Below are 12,534 nucleotides of genomic sequence, written 5' to 3'. Positions count from 1 at the left end.
CTGGTATAACCAAGGTTTTGAAAGGACCATATGTCTTTATGACACATAAGGTACAAAGTGTCTTTTGAGGAACAGCAGATGATGTGGACATATGGGGAGGAACGGAATAAAAAGACAGAGGCAGAGACTGGAGCGATGCGTCCACGAGCCAAGAAGCAGCGGAAGCCAAACGCACATATTCCTCCCAAAGCCTCTGGAGGGAGTGTGGCCCTGCTGGTGCCTTGGTTCTGGTCTTCTGGCGTCCAGAACTGTTGGAAAATAATTTTGAGTGTTTTAAGTCCGCCAGCTTCACGGTACACTGGTAAAAGCAGCCACAGGAAACTCCCGCACGCACTAATGCGTGAATGGCTACTTCAGGCGGACCAATACGATCAAGCACTGGGTGGGAGACTGAGGCCGGCTTCTCCGACTACCGTGGAAATACGTCTGTGCTGTTTTGCTCACATTTAAAAACACACTGCAGAGGCAGATGTATCGATTTATGCAGCAGGATTCTGCTGAATTATTTATTTGCAGGATTCCATTTATGCAGAAACCTAATCATAGCTGTTAGCGCTGGGGGGCAAGAGGAGACAGTGCAAGAAAACTTAGAGGTTTTTTAATGCTTATTTCTAAATTTTTGGATTAATTATCCTCTAAATTTCATTGTTTCAACATAGCGCTTACTTGAAGATAAACTTTACTGCTAAAAAATGCTATCATCTGACTTCTCAGTAAGTCATGATCACTGATCACAGCCACCATAACAAATATGACAATAGGGGCCCTGGGTGGCTCAGTGGATTAAGGGCCTGCCTTGGCTCAGGTCATGATCCCGGGATCCCAGGGATTGAGCTGGGTTGGGCTCTCTGCTCAGGAGGGAGCCTGCTTCTGCATCTTCCTCTTCCTCTGCCCCTTCCCTCAACTCAGGCACTCTCTCTGCTCCTTCTCAAATAAATCAATAAAATCTTTTAAAAAAAGATAATAGAAAGTTTGAGCTATTGCAACAATTACCAAAATGTGACACAGAGACACGAAGTGAGTGAAAGGTGTTGGGAAAACAGCCCCCACAGACTTGTTCAACACAAGGTCTCCACAAACCTTCCATCTGTAAAAAAACGCAGCATCTGTGAATGCGATAAAGTGAAGCACGAGAAGGTGAAGCGTGCCTGTACGCATTCGTAAGTTATAGGAGGATTTCCCTATAATACTGCTATTACTGAGGGTGTAAGAGAGGTTTTATATTTTAAATATTTCTCAGAGCTAACTAGTTGATACCCTTTCATAGGTTCATGGGAAGGCACAAGGAAGTTATTAAATCACTGTTTACAAAGGAAAAAATTTGTAACTATGAGAGGTGACGGATGTTCAGTAAACTTACTATGGTATTCATTTCACAATGTATACTAAATTCAAATCATGCTGTGCACCTTAAAATTATACAACGTTAAATGTCGACTGTATCTCAGGAAAACTGGAAAAAGTATTTCAAAAATAAAAGATGCGAAAAAAAGACCATGATACAAAACAGTACGGATCTTACAACAGCAACAAAACGAGACAAACAAAAGTGTGTCTAACACTGGAAGAAAGCATGCCCAAACTATTATTTCTAAGCAGTAGGATGGGGGATTTCCCCCATCTTCCTAATCTTCTGTATTCTCTGAATTCACGACGAGCACACTTACTTTGAAAGTGGAAAAGACAATAAACAACATTTTAGAAGCTTCAACCAGGCAGTGTGGGGTCTGAGGGCGGGACCACCGGAGCTCAGTGCTCTGGAGGGCAAACCAGCAAACCCTGACCGTGCACACACCCACTGACCCAGCAATTCCACTCCTAGGGATTTAACCTAGTGTAAACACTACATACACTAACAGTTAGGATTTTCCCACCAGCGTTTAGTACGGTGAGAATCAGGAAAAGGGTAAAATCAGGTATTAGTGAAATAGGACGGACCACATCTATAGAGTGGAACGCTACCCCCTACTCTGGGACAGGTCCAGCCAAGGGCGTTTACTAATGTAAACGGGGTGCACGGGACATCGTTAAGAGGAAAGAAAGCAGCACACAAAACATTCTGTATAATGGGACTCCACTCCGACTTAAAATATCCGTTAAAAACCCAGGCGGATACCCGACAAGGTGTTAACTGTGCTATCTCTGGGTGATGGGATTAGGAGTACTTCTGGCTTTCTTGTGGCTTCACTGTACTTTCTGATTCTTTTATAGCAGATACAGATCACTGTATAATAAACATTTACTTAGGCACGCTTTCCCCCTATTTGGAAACTTATGATCAACTGACAGTTTTGGCTGAGGCTAGTATAGAAGGTGATTATCTCATGTGCTCTAGTAGGAAAAAAACTGCATCTTTACAAGACCTTAACTGAGTTCTACTTTCTATAATCCCCCATTTTGAAGAGCTCTGGTTAGAAATCAGCTCTGAAACCTTCAGCCTGGGGCGCCTGGGTAGCTCAGTGGGTTAAGCCTCTGCCTTCAGCTCAGGTCATGATCCCAGAGTTCTGGGATTGAGCCCTGCACTGGGATCTCTGCTCAGAGGGGAGCCTGCTTCCCCTCTCTCTCTTTGCCTGCCTCTCTGCCTGCTTGTGATCTCTGCCTGTCAAATAAATAAATAAAATCTTAAAACAAAACAAAAAAACCCTTCAGCCTTCAAAGGTCACTTTTAGAGGGGTCTGGAAGGGGAAAATGAAAGCAGTCAAAAGGCACAAATTTGGGGTGCCTGCGTGCCTCAGTGGGTAAAAGCCTCTGCCTTCAGCTCGGGTCATGATCCCGGGGTCTTGGGATCGAGCCCCACATTGGGATCTCTGCTCGGCGGGGAGCCTGCTTCCCCCTCTCTCTCTGCCTGCTTGTGATCTCTGTCTCTGTCAAATAACTAACTAAATAAATCTTAAAACACACACACACACACACACACACACACACACACACACACTTCCAGCTGTAAGATACCACATGATGACTGCGGCGAGCACGGCCACGTGACAATTATGGAAGTCGTTTGGAGAGTAAATCCTGAACGGGCCGTGGCCAGAGACAGAAACGCTCAGTCACAGGCCGGGTGAGCTTGGAGCGCAGCTGGAGACCAGGGAGACGGGAGGGGTTGACGGCCTTTCTCTGCGGGCCCACTGAACAGTGGGGCCCTGAGCTTGAGGCTCCAGCAGGCAGGAGATAGGGAGGCCGCCATCTTCATTCCTGGCCTCCAGAGCTCTACGGAAAGCGCTCAGGGAACAAAAGCTCCCGAGAGCGAACCCAGCAGATTACTTAGCCTGGTAGCTGGCAAGAGCGGTGCAATTCCGCCTCGGGCAAAGACATTTGAGAATCACTCCAATGGGCCCCTCTCCCAGATTAGCAAGACCATCCGGCCAAGACCAAGTTCACTGATCAGTGAGAACTACGGAACTCCAGAGATAGGGGAAAGCAACACACAAACTTCACGGCTTTCTTTCAATGATCCTTTAGTCTTTCCCCTCCAAGTACTAACCAGGCCCGACCCTGCTTAGCTTCCGAGATCAGACGAGATTGGGCACGTTCAGGGTGCTATGGCCATAGACGATCCTTTAGTCTTTCAAGGTTAAATTTTTAAATTTTTATTTTTTCTTAATCTTTAAAAAAATTTTTTCCTCTTTCCTATTTTAACTTTTAAAAAACCATTTTATCTTATCAATACCTTTTTAAAAATCTTTTTTTATTAAAGTCATATTTTATCCCTTCATTGTATTTAACTTTATTTTCTATATACGTACAGGTTTTTTTTCCTTAAAAATTTGGGATACAGGGGCGCCTGGGTGGCTCAGTGGGTTAAAGCCTCTGCCTTCGGCTCAGGTCATGATCCCAGGGTCCTGGGATCGAGTCCCGCATCAGGCTCTCTGCTCAGCAGGGAGCCTGCTTCCTCTTCTCTCTGCCTGCCTCTCTGCTTACTTGTGATCTCTGTCAAATAAATAAATAAAATCTTTAAAAAAATAATAACATGTCAGAACTAGAGTTCAGAATGACGATTATCAAGGTGCTAGCTGGGCTTGAAAAAAGCATGGAAGGTATTAGAGAATCCCATGCCTTTTTTTTTTTTTAAATTTACTTATCTGTCAGAGAGAGCACAAGCAGGGGGCCAGCAGGCAGAGGGAGAGGCAACCAGAGGGAGAAGCAGGCTCCCTGATGAGCAAGGAGACTGATGCAGGACTTGATCCCAGGACCCTGGGATCATGACCTGAGCCGAAGGCAGACGCTTAACTGACTGAGCCACCTAGGTGTCCCAAGAATCCCTTTCTAGAGAAATAAAAGAACTAAAATCTAACTAAGCTGAAATCAAAAAGCTATTAATGGGGTGCAATCAAGAATGGAGGCTCTTACTGCTAGGATAAATGAGGCAGAAGAGAGAATTGGTAATATGGAAGACCAAATAATGAAGAATAAAGAAGCTGAGCAACACAGAGACAAACAACTACTGGACCACGAGGGGAGAATTCGAGAGATAAGATGAAACAGTATCAGAGTAATTGGGATCCCCCAGAAGAAGAAGAAAAGGGGGGTGGTGCAGAAGGTATACTGGAGCAAATTATAGCAGAGAATTTCCCTAATTTGGCAAAGGGACCAAGCACCAAAATCCAGGAGGCACTGAATACCCAACTTTTTTTAATCAACATGGACAGAACTGGAGATTATGCTGAGTGAAATAAGTCAAGCACAGAAAGTCAACTATCATATAGTTTCACTTATTTGTGGAGCATAAGGAATAACACGGAAGACATTAGAAGAAGGAAAGGAAAAGTGAACTGGGGGAAATTGGGAGGGGGAGATGGAACATGAGAGACCGTGGACTCTGGGAAACAAACAGGGTTTTGGAAGGGGGGTGTGTGTGAGGGGATGGGTGAGCCTGGTGGTGGGTATTAAGGAGGAAACATGTTGCATGGAGCACTGGGTATGGTGCATAAACAACGAATCTTGGAACACTGAATATAATAAAATAAAAATAAGATGTTAATAAGCAAATAAATATTATAACCATTAAGTACAGAAAAAAAAAATCCAAGAGGCACAGAGACACCCCTCCTCAAAACCCATAAAAAGAGGTCTACACCCCATCATCTAATAGTAAACCTTACAATTCTCAGTGACAAAGAGAAAATCCTGAAAGCAGCTCAGGACAAAAGGTCTGTAACACACAACAGTAGAAATATTAGACTGGCTGCAGACCTATCCACAGAGATCTGGAAAGCCAGAAAGGACTGTCATGATATATTCAGAGCACTAAATGAGAAAACTATGCAGCCAGGAATACTATATCCAGCTAGGCTATCAATGAAAATAGAAGGAGAGATAAAAAGCTTCCAGGACAAATAAAAATTAAAGGAATTTACAAACACCAAACCAGCCCTCCCGGAAATATTGAAAGGGGTCCTCTAAGCAAAGAGAGAGCCTAAAAGTAACAGACCAGAAAGGAACAGAGACAATATACAGGAACAGTTGGGGCGCCTGGGTGGCTCAGTTGGTTGGGCGTCTGCCTTCGGCTCGGGTTGTGGTCCCAGGCTCCTGGGATCGGGCCCCGCATCAGGCTCCCTGCTCGGTGGGGAGCCTGCTTCCTCCTCTCCCTCTGTCTGCCCCTCTGCCTACTTGTGATCTTTGTCTGTCAAATGAATAAATATAATCTTTAAAAAAAAATTATATATATATATATATACATACATACATACATACAGGAACAGTCACCTTACAGGCCATACAATGGCACTGAATTCATATCTTTCAAGTTACCCTGAATGTAAATGGGCTAAATGACCCAATCAAAAGACACAGGGTATCAGAATGGATTAAAAAAACAAGACCCATCGATATGCTGTCTATGAGAAACTCATTTTAGACCCAAAGATACTTCCAGATTTAAAGTGAGGAGGTGGAAAACAAATTACCATGCTAACGGACATGAAAAGAAAGCTGGGATAGCAATCCCTATATCAGATAAATTAGATTTTAAGCTAAAGACCATAACAAGAAATGAGGAAGGACACTATATCATACTTAAGGGTCTGTCCAACAAGAAGATCTATGTCATTTTTAAAGATATATGTACCTAATATGGGAGCAGTCAAATATATAAATCAATTAATAACAAAATCAAAGAAACACATCAACAATACAGTAATAGTAGATGACTTTAACACCCCCCTTATTGAAATGGACAGATCATCTAAGCAAAAGATCAACAAGGAGATAAAGGACTTAAATGACACATTGGACCAGAAAGACATCACAGATACATTCAGAACATTTCATCCCAAAGCAACAGAATACACATTCTTCTCTAGTGCACATGACACATTCTCAGAATAGATCACATCCTGGGGCACAAATCAGGTCTCAACCAGTACCAAAACACTGGGATCATTTTCTGCATATTTTCAGACCACGATGCTCTGAAGCTAGAACTCAATCACAAGAGGAAAGGTGGAAAGAATCCAAATACATGGAGGCTATAGAGCATCCTACTAAGGAATGAATGGGTCAACCAGGAAATTAAAGAAGAATTGGAAAAATTTCATGGAAACAAATGAAAATGAAAACACAACTGTTCAAAATCTTTGGGACACAGCAAAGGCGGTCCTGACAGGAAAGTATACAGCGACACAAGCCTTTCTCAAGAAATAAGAAAGGTGTCAAGTACACAACCTAACCCTACACCTAAGGAGCTGGAGAAAGAACAGCAAAGAAAGCCTAACCCCAGCAGAAGAGTAATAACAAAGATCAGAGCAGAAATCTAAGAAATAGAAACCAAAAGAACAGTAGAACAAATCAACAAAACTAGAAGCTGGTTCTTTGAGAGAGTAAGATTGAGAAACCCTGGCCAGACTTATCCAAAAGAAAAGACAAAGGACACAAATTAATAAAATCATGAATGAAAGAGAGATCACAACCAACGCCAAAGAAATACAAGCAATTATAAGTACATATTATGAGCAACTATACACCAGCAAATTTGACAATCTGGAAGAAACAGATGCATTCCTAGAGACATATAAACTACCAAAACTGAACCAGGAAGGAATAGAAAACCTGAACAGACCTGTAACCAGTAAGGAGATTGAAGCAGTCATCAAAAATCTCCCAACAAACAAGACCCCAGGGCCAGACGGCTTCCCAGGGGAATTCTACCAAACATTTAAAGAAGAATTAATACCTGTTCTCCTGAAAATGTTCCAAGATATAGAAATGGAAGGAAAACTTCCAAACTCACTTTATGAGGCCAGCATTACCTTGATTCCAAAACCAGACAAAGAACCCATCAAAAAGGAGAATTATAGACCAATATCCTCCATGAACATGGATACAAAAATCCTCACCAAAATAATAGCCAATAGGATCCAACAGTACATTAAAAGGATTATTCACCACAACTAAATGGGATTTATTCCTGGGCTGCAAGGTTGATTCAAAATCCGCAAATCAATCAAAGTGTGATACACATTAATAAAGAACAAAAACCATATGATACTCTCAATAGGTGCTGAGAAAGCATTTGACAAAGTATAGCATCCTTTCTTGATCAAAACTCTTCATACTGTAGGCATAGAGGATACAAACCTCAATATCATCAAAGCCATCTATGCAAAACCCACCGCGAATATCATTCTCAATGGGGAAAAACTGAGAGCTTTTCCCCTAGGGTCGGGAACATGGCAGGGCTGTCCACTATCACCACTGCTGTTCAACACTGTACTAGAAGTCCCAGCCTCAGCAATCAGACAACAAAAAGAAATTAAAGGCATCCTAATCAGCAAAGAAGTCAAACTCTCACTCTTTGCAGATGATATGATACTTTATGTGGAAAACCCAAAAGACTCCACCCCACAACTGCTAGAACTCATACAGGAATTCAGTAAAGTGTCCGGATATAAAATCCATGCACAGAAACCCAGGTGCATTTCTATATACCAATAGCAAGACAGAAGAAAGAGAAATTAAGGAGTCGATCCCATTTATAATTACACCCAAAATTGTAAGATACCTAGGAATAAACCCAACCAAAGAGGCAAAGAATCTCTACTCAGAAAACTATAAAGTACTCATGAAAGAAATTGAGGAAGAAACAAAGAAATGGAAAAATATTCCATGCTCATGGATTGGAAGATAAAATATTGTGAAAATGTCTATGCTACCTAAAGCAATCTGCATTTAATGCAATCCCTATCAAAATACCATCAATTTGGGGACTCCTGGGTGGCTCAGTGGGTTAAGCCTCTGCTTTTGGCTCCAGTCATGATCCCAGGGTCCTGAGATCGAGACCCGCATCAGGCTCTCTGCTCAGCAGGGAGCCTGCTTCCCTTCCTCTCTCTCTGCCTACTTGTGATCTCTCTCTGTCAAATAAATAAATAAAATCTTTAAAATTAAAAAAAAAAAAAAAACAGATCTATTTTTTTTTTTCAAAGAAATGGAACATGTAACCCTGAAATTTATATGGAACCAGAAAAGACCCTGAATAGCCAGAGGAATGGTGGCATCACAATTCCAGACCGCAAGCTCTATTACAAAGCCATAATCATCAAGACAGGATGGTACTGGCACAAAAACAGACACATAGATCCATGGAACAGAACGGAGAACCCAGAAATGGAGCCTCAACTCTATGGTCCACCAGTCTTCAACAAAGCAAGAAACAATGTCCAATGGAAAAAAGACAGTCTCTTCAACAAATGATGCTGGGAAAATTGGACAGCCACCTCCAGAAGAATGAAACTGGACCATTTCCTTACACCATGCACAAAAATAGACTCAAAATGGATGAAAGACCTCAATGTGAGACAGAAATCCATCCAAATCCTTGAGGAGGACACAGGCAGCAACCTCTTTGACCTCAGCCACAGCAACTTCCTCCTGGAAACATCACCAAAGGCAAGGGAAGCAAGGGCAATAATGAACTACTGGGATTTCATCAAGATCAAAAGCTTTTGCACAGCAAAGGAAACAGTCAACAAAACCAAAAAACAACTGACAGAATGGGAGAAGACATTCACAAATGACGTATCAGATAAAGGGCTAGTATCCAAAATCTATAAAGAACTTATCAAACTCAACACACAAAGAACAAATAACTCAATCAAGAAATGGCCAAAAGGGGCGCCTGGGTGGCTCAGTGGGTTAAGCCTCTGCCTTTGGCTCAGGTCATGATCTCAGGGTCCTGGGATCGAGCCCCACATGGGGCTCTCTGCTCAGCAGGGAGCCTGCTTCCCCCCCTCTCTCTGCCTGTCTCTCTCTGCCTACTTGTGCTCTCTGCCTACTTGTGCTCTCTGTCAAATAAGTAAACAAAATTTAAAAAAAAAAAGAAAGAAATGGCCAAAAATATGAACAGATATTTCAGCAAAGAAGACATCCAGATGGCCAACAGACACGTGATAAAGTGCTCCACATCACTCAGCATCAGGGAAATACAAATCAAAACCTCAGTGAGATCCCACCTCACACCAGTCAGAATAGCTAAAATTAACCGGTTAGGAAATGACAGATGCTGGTGAGGATGCGGAGAAAGGGGAACCGTCCTACACTGTTGGTGGGAATGCAAGCGGGTGTGGCCACTCTGGAAAACAGCATGGAGGTTCCTCAAAAAGTTGCAAACAGAGCTACCCTACGACCCAGCAATGGCACTACTGGCTATTTACCCTAAAGATACAAACATAGTGACCCGAAGGGGCACGTGCATCTGTATGTTTATAGCAGCAATGGCCACAACAGCCAAACTATGGAGAGAACCTAGGTGTCCATCAACGGATGAATGGATAGAGAAGATGTGGTGTATATACACAATGGAATACTATGCAGCCATCAAAAAAAACCCACACAAAATCTTGCCATTTGCAACGATGTGGATGGAACAAGAGGGTATTATGTTAAGTGAAATAAGTCAATCAGAGAAAGACAATTATCAAATGATCTCGCTGATAGGAGGAAAACTGAGAGGCAGTGGGGGGTCGTGGGGTGTAGGGAGGGAAAAATGAGACAAGATGGGATCAGGAGGGAGACAAACCACAAGAGATTCTTAATCTCACAAAACAAACTGAGGGCTGCTGGGGGGACGGGGGGAGGGAGAGGGTGGCCGGGTGATGGACATTGGGGAGGGTATGTGCTATGGTGAGTGCTGTGAAATGTGCCTGATGATTCACAGACCTGTACCCTGGGGCAAATAATACATTATATGTTAATTTTAAAAAGAAGAAAAAAAGATGCTGAACCTCACCGACATCGGAGAAAGGCAAAAATCAACAGGAGACAGCTCATGTGATACCAGGTACCACGTGTTCCTGCGGGTGTGGGAGACAAGAACTCTGAAACACTATCAGGACATAAATCAGGCTGACCGTGGAGGAAAATCAGTTACTACTCTCTAGTGCAGACTCACTCAGCCTACACACCGAAACGTCTAATTTGAGGAATACATCCTGATTTCTTTGAAACCCCTTCCCACATGCTTGAGAAGACAGGTACGAAATGGGAACTGCAGCCCTGTCAGGAACAGCAAAGTAGACACAACTGAAATGTCCACTAAAAGAGGAACGGAGGAAGGTCAAACACTCAGACGTCCAATACACACAGAGCTGTCAAAATGAGTGCACCGGGAGGCGCCTGGGTGGCTCCGTGAGTTTCGCCTCTGCCCTCGGCTCAGGTCAGGATCTCAGAGTCCTAGGATCAAGACCCGCATCGGGCTCTCTGCTCAGCGGGGAGCCTGCTTCCCTCCCTCTCTCTCTGCCTGCCTCTCTGCCTACTTGCGATCTCTGTCAAATAAATAAGTAAAATCTTAAAAAAAAAAAAAATGAGTGAACCGGGCCCCCACACGCCAGCATGCTGCTGAAGGACGCACACGGTCTGACACGTTACTACATAAATCTTTACATGGAACCACCAAACAACCTGTGCCCTCCTTAAAGACAGGTGTGTGGCGGAAGCAGAAAACCAGGAGCAGGAAAGCTGCAGATCAACATCTGTTTAGGGGTCACTTTGGGGTCACGTGTGTGGAATTAGTATTATCATCTGTACTTTTCTGTAAGTTCAAAGTACTTCAAATTTAAAATTCATAATTCTTGCGGCTGTGGAAGGAGTATAAGTTGGTACAATTTGCTCTTCGGATGGCAAGTGGGCAATCCTGTGTTAAGACCATACTTACATTCCATGGAAAATTCTACCTTGGGTACTGAACTGGACCGATGTGGTCACACGCGTGTGCAGAGATGTGTGTGCAGGAAGTCTCCACACTGAATGTGACAGCCAGTGGCTGGCAACGACTTACTTCCATCTGTGGCCCACTGTCAAACAACCTCTGATTCATCCCTCCAAGGAAGTGTTGCACCGCCATGAAGAAAAGAGAGAGAAGAGAGATTACAATACACGAACACAGAACGATCTCCGAGAGAGAGAGAAAGAGAGAGAGAGAGAGAAGGAAGGGAAATGAATAAGTAAATGAATGGAGGGAGCGAGGGAGGGAGGGAGGGAAAGAAAGAGAGAGAAAGGAGGAAAGAGAGCAAGGAAGAGCGAGCGAGCTGAGGGGCAGCCATGGCAGGGAGACCGGGAGAGCAAGGCAAAGGGGGCGGGCAGGCTCCTGTACCCCCTCAGTCTCATGTCTAGTTTTACCACATGAGGGTACCGTTCCCAAGTCCTTGTTTTTCCTTTTTTCTGAAGTCTATGTGAGCGCAGGATGGGGGGGAAGGGGAGAGGGACAGGGGAGAGAGAACCTCAAGCTCCCTGCTCCGCCTGACGCAGGGCTCGACCCTACGACCCTGAGATCGTGACCAGAGCAAAAACCCCGAGTCAGACAATTCACTGACTGAGCCACTCAGGCGCCCTTGGGGGGCATTTGGATTCTTTTTTAAAAGAAAGATAGCATGTTAACATTTTATTTTGCTAAACTATCCAATAAAGTGGAACCCAAAAAGAGACAAATCATAAATACAAACGGCCAATAAATGCATTTTTAAATGTTCAACCACACTGATAAAACAAAATAGATGTCCCTTTTCTCCCACCACACTGGCAAAAACGTAAGATGAGCAACTTCCAGGGCTTGGTGAAGACATGAAAAAGCGGGCACCTTCAAACATTACTGGAGGGGGAGGCCAAAGAGACAACGTTTGCAGTGGGAACTTGCTAGGACTTCGTATTTCATCCCTGCTGCACTTTTTAATGATTTTTTTTTTAAGATTTTATTTATTTGGCAGACAGAGATCACAAATAGGCAGAGAGGGAGGCAGAGAGAGAGAGAGGAGGAAGCAGGCTCCCTGCCGAGCAGAGAGCCCAACGCGGGGCTCGATCCCAGGACCCTGAGATCATGACCCGAGCCGAAGGCAGAGGCTTTAAGCCACTGAGCCGCCCAGGCGCCCTTTAATGACTTTATTAAGATAAAACTCACATACCATGCAATTCACCCACTCACAGTAGATAATTCACTGGCGCGCAACCATCACCACAATGAATTTCAGAACATTCTCCTCACTCTAAGAAGAAATCCTGTACCCCTTCACCGCCACCCTCTCCCCAATACTTCCATCTCTCACCATC

The 12,534-nt window shown here is 43.7% G+C and overlaps 1 protein-coding gene across 7 annotated transcripts in view; it reads right to left on the bottom strand.

The window, feature by feature from the left end:
- Positions 1 to 12,534, bottom strand: part of ANKS3 (ankyrin repeat and sterile alpha motif domain containing 3) — a 35,261-nt gene that overhangs the window by 13,484 nt on the left and 9,243 nt on the right. The window lies entirely within an intron of this gene.

The sequence above is a fragment of the Lontra canadensis genome, unplaced genomic scaffold (assembly GCF_010015895.1).
Source record: "Lontra canadensis isolate GAN:19392208 unplaced genomic scaffold, GSC_riverotter_1.0 scaffold143, whole genome shotgun sequence".
NCBI classification, from domain to species: domain Eukaryota; kingdom Metazoa; phylum Chordata; class Mammalia; order Carnivora; family Mustelidae; genus Lontra; species Lontra canadensis.
This window is presented reverse-complemented; position numbering and strand designations above follow the sequence as displayed.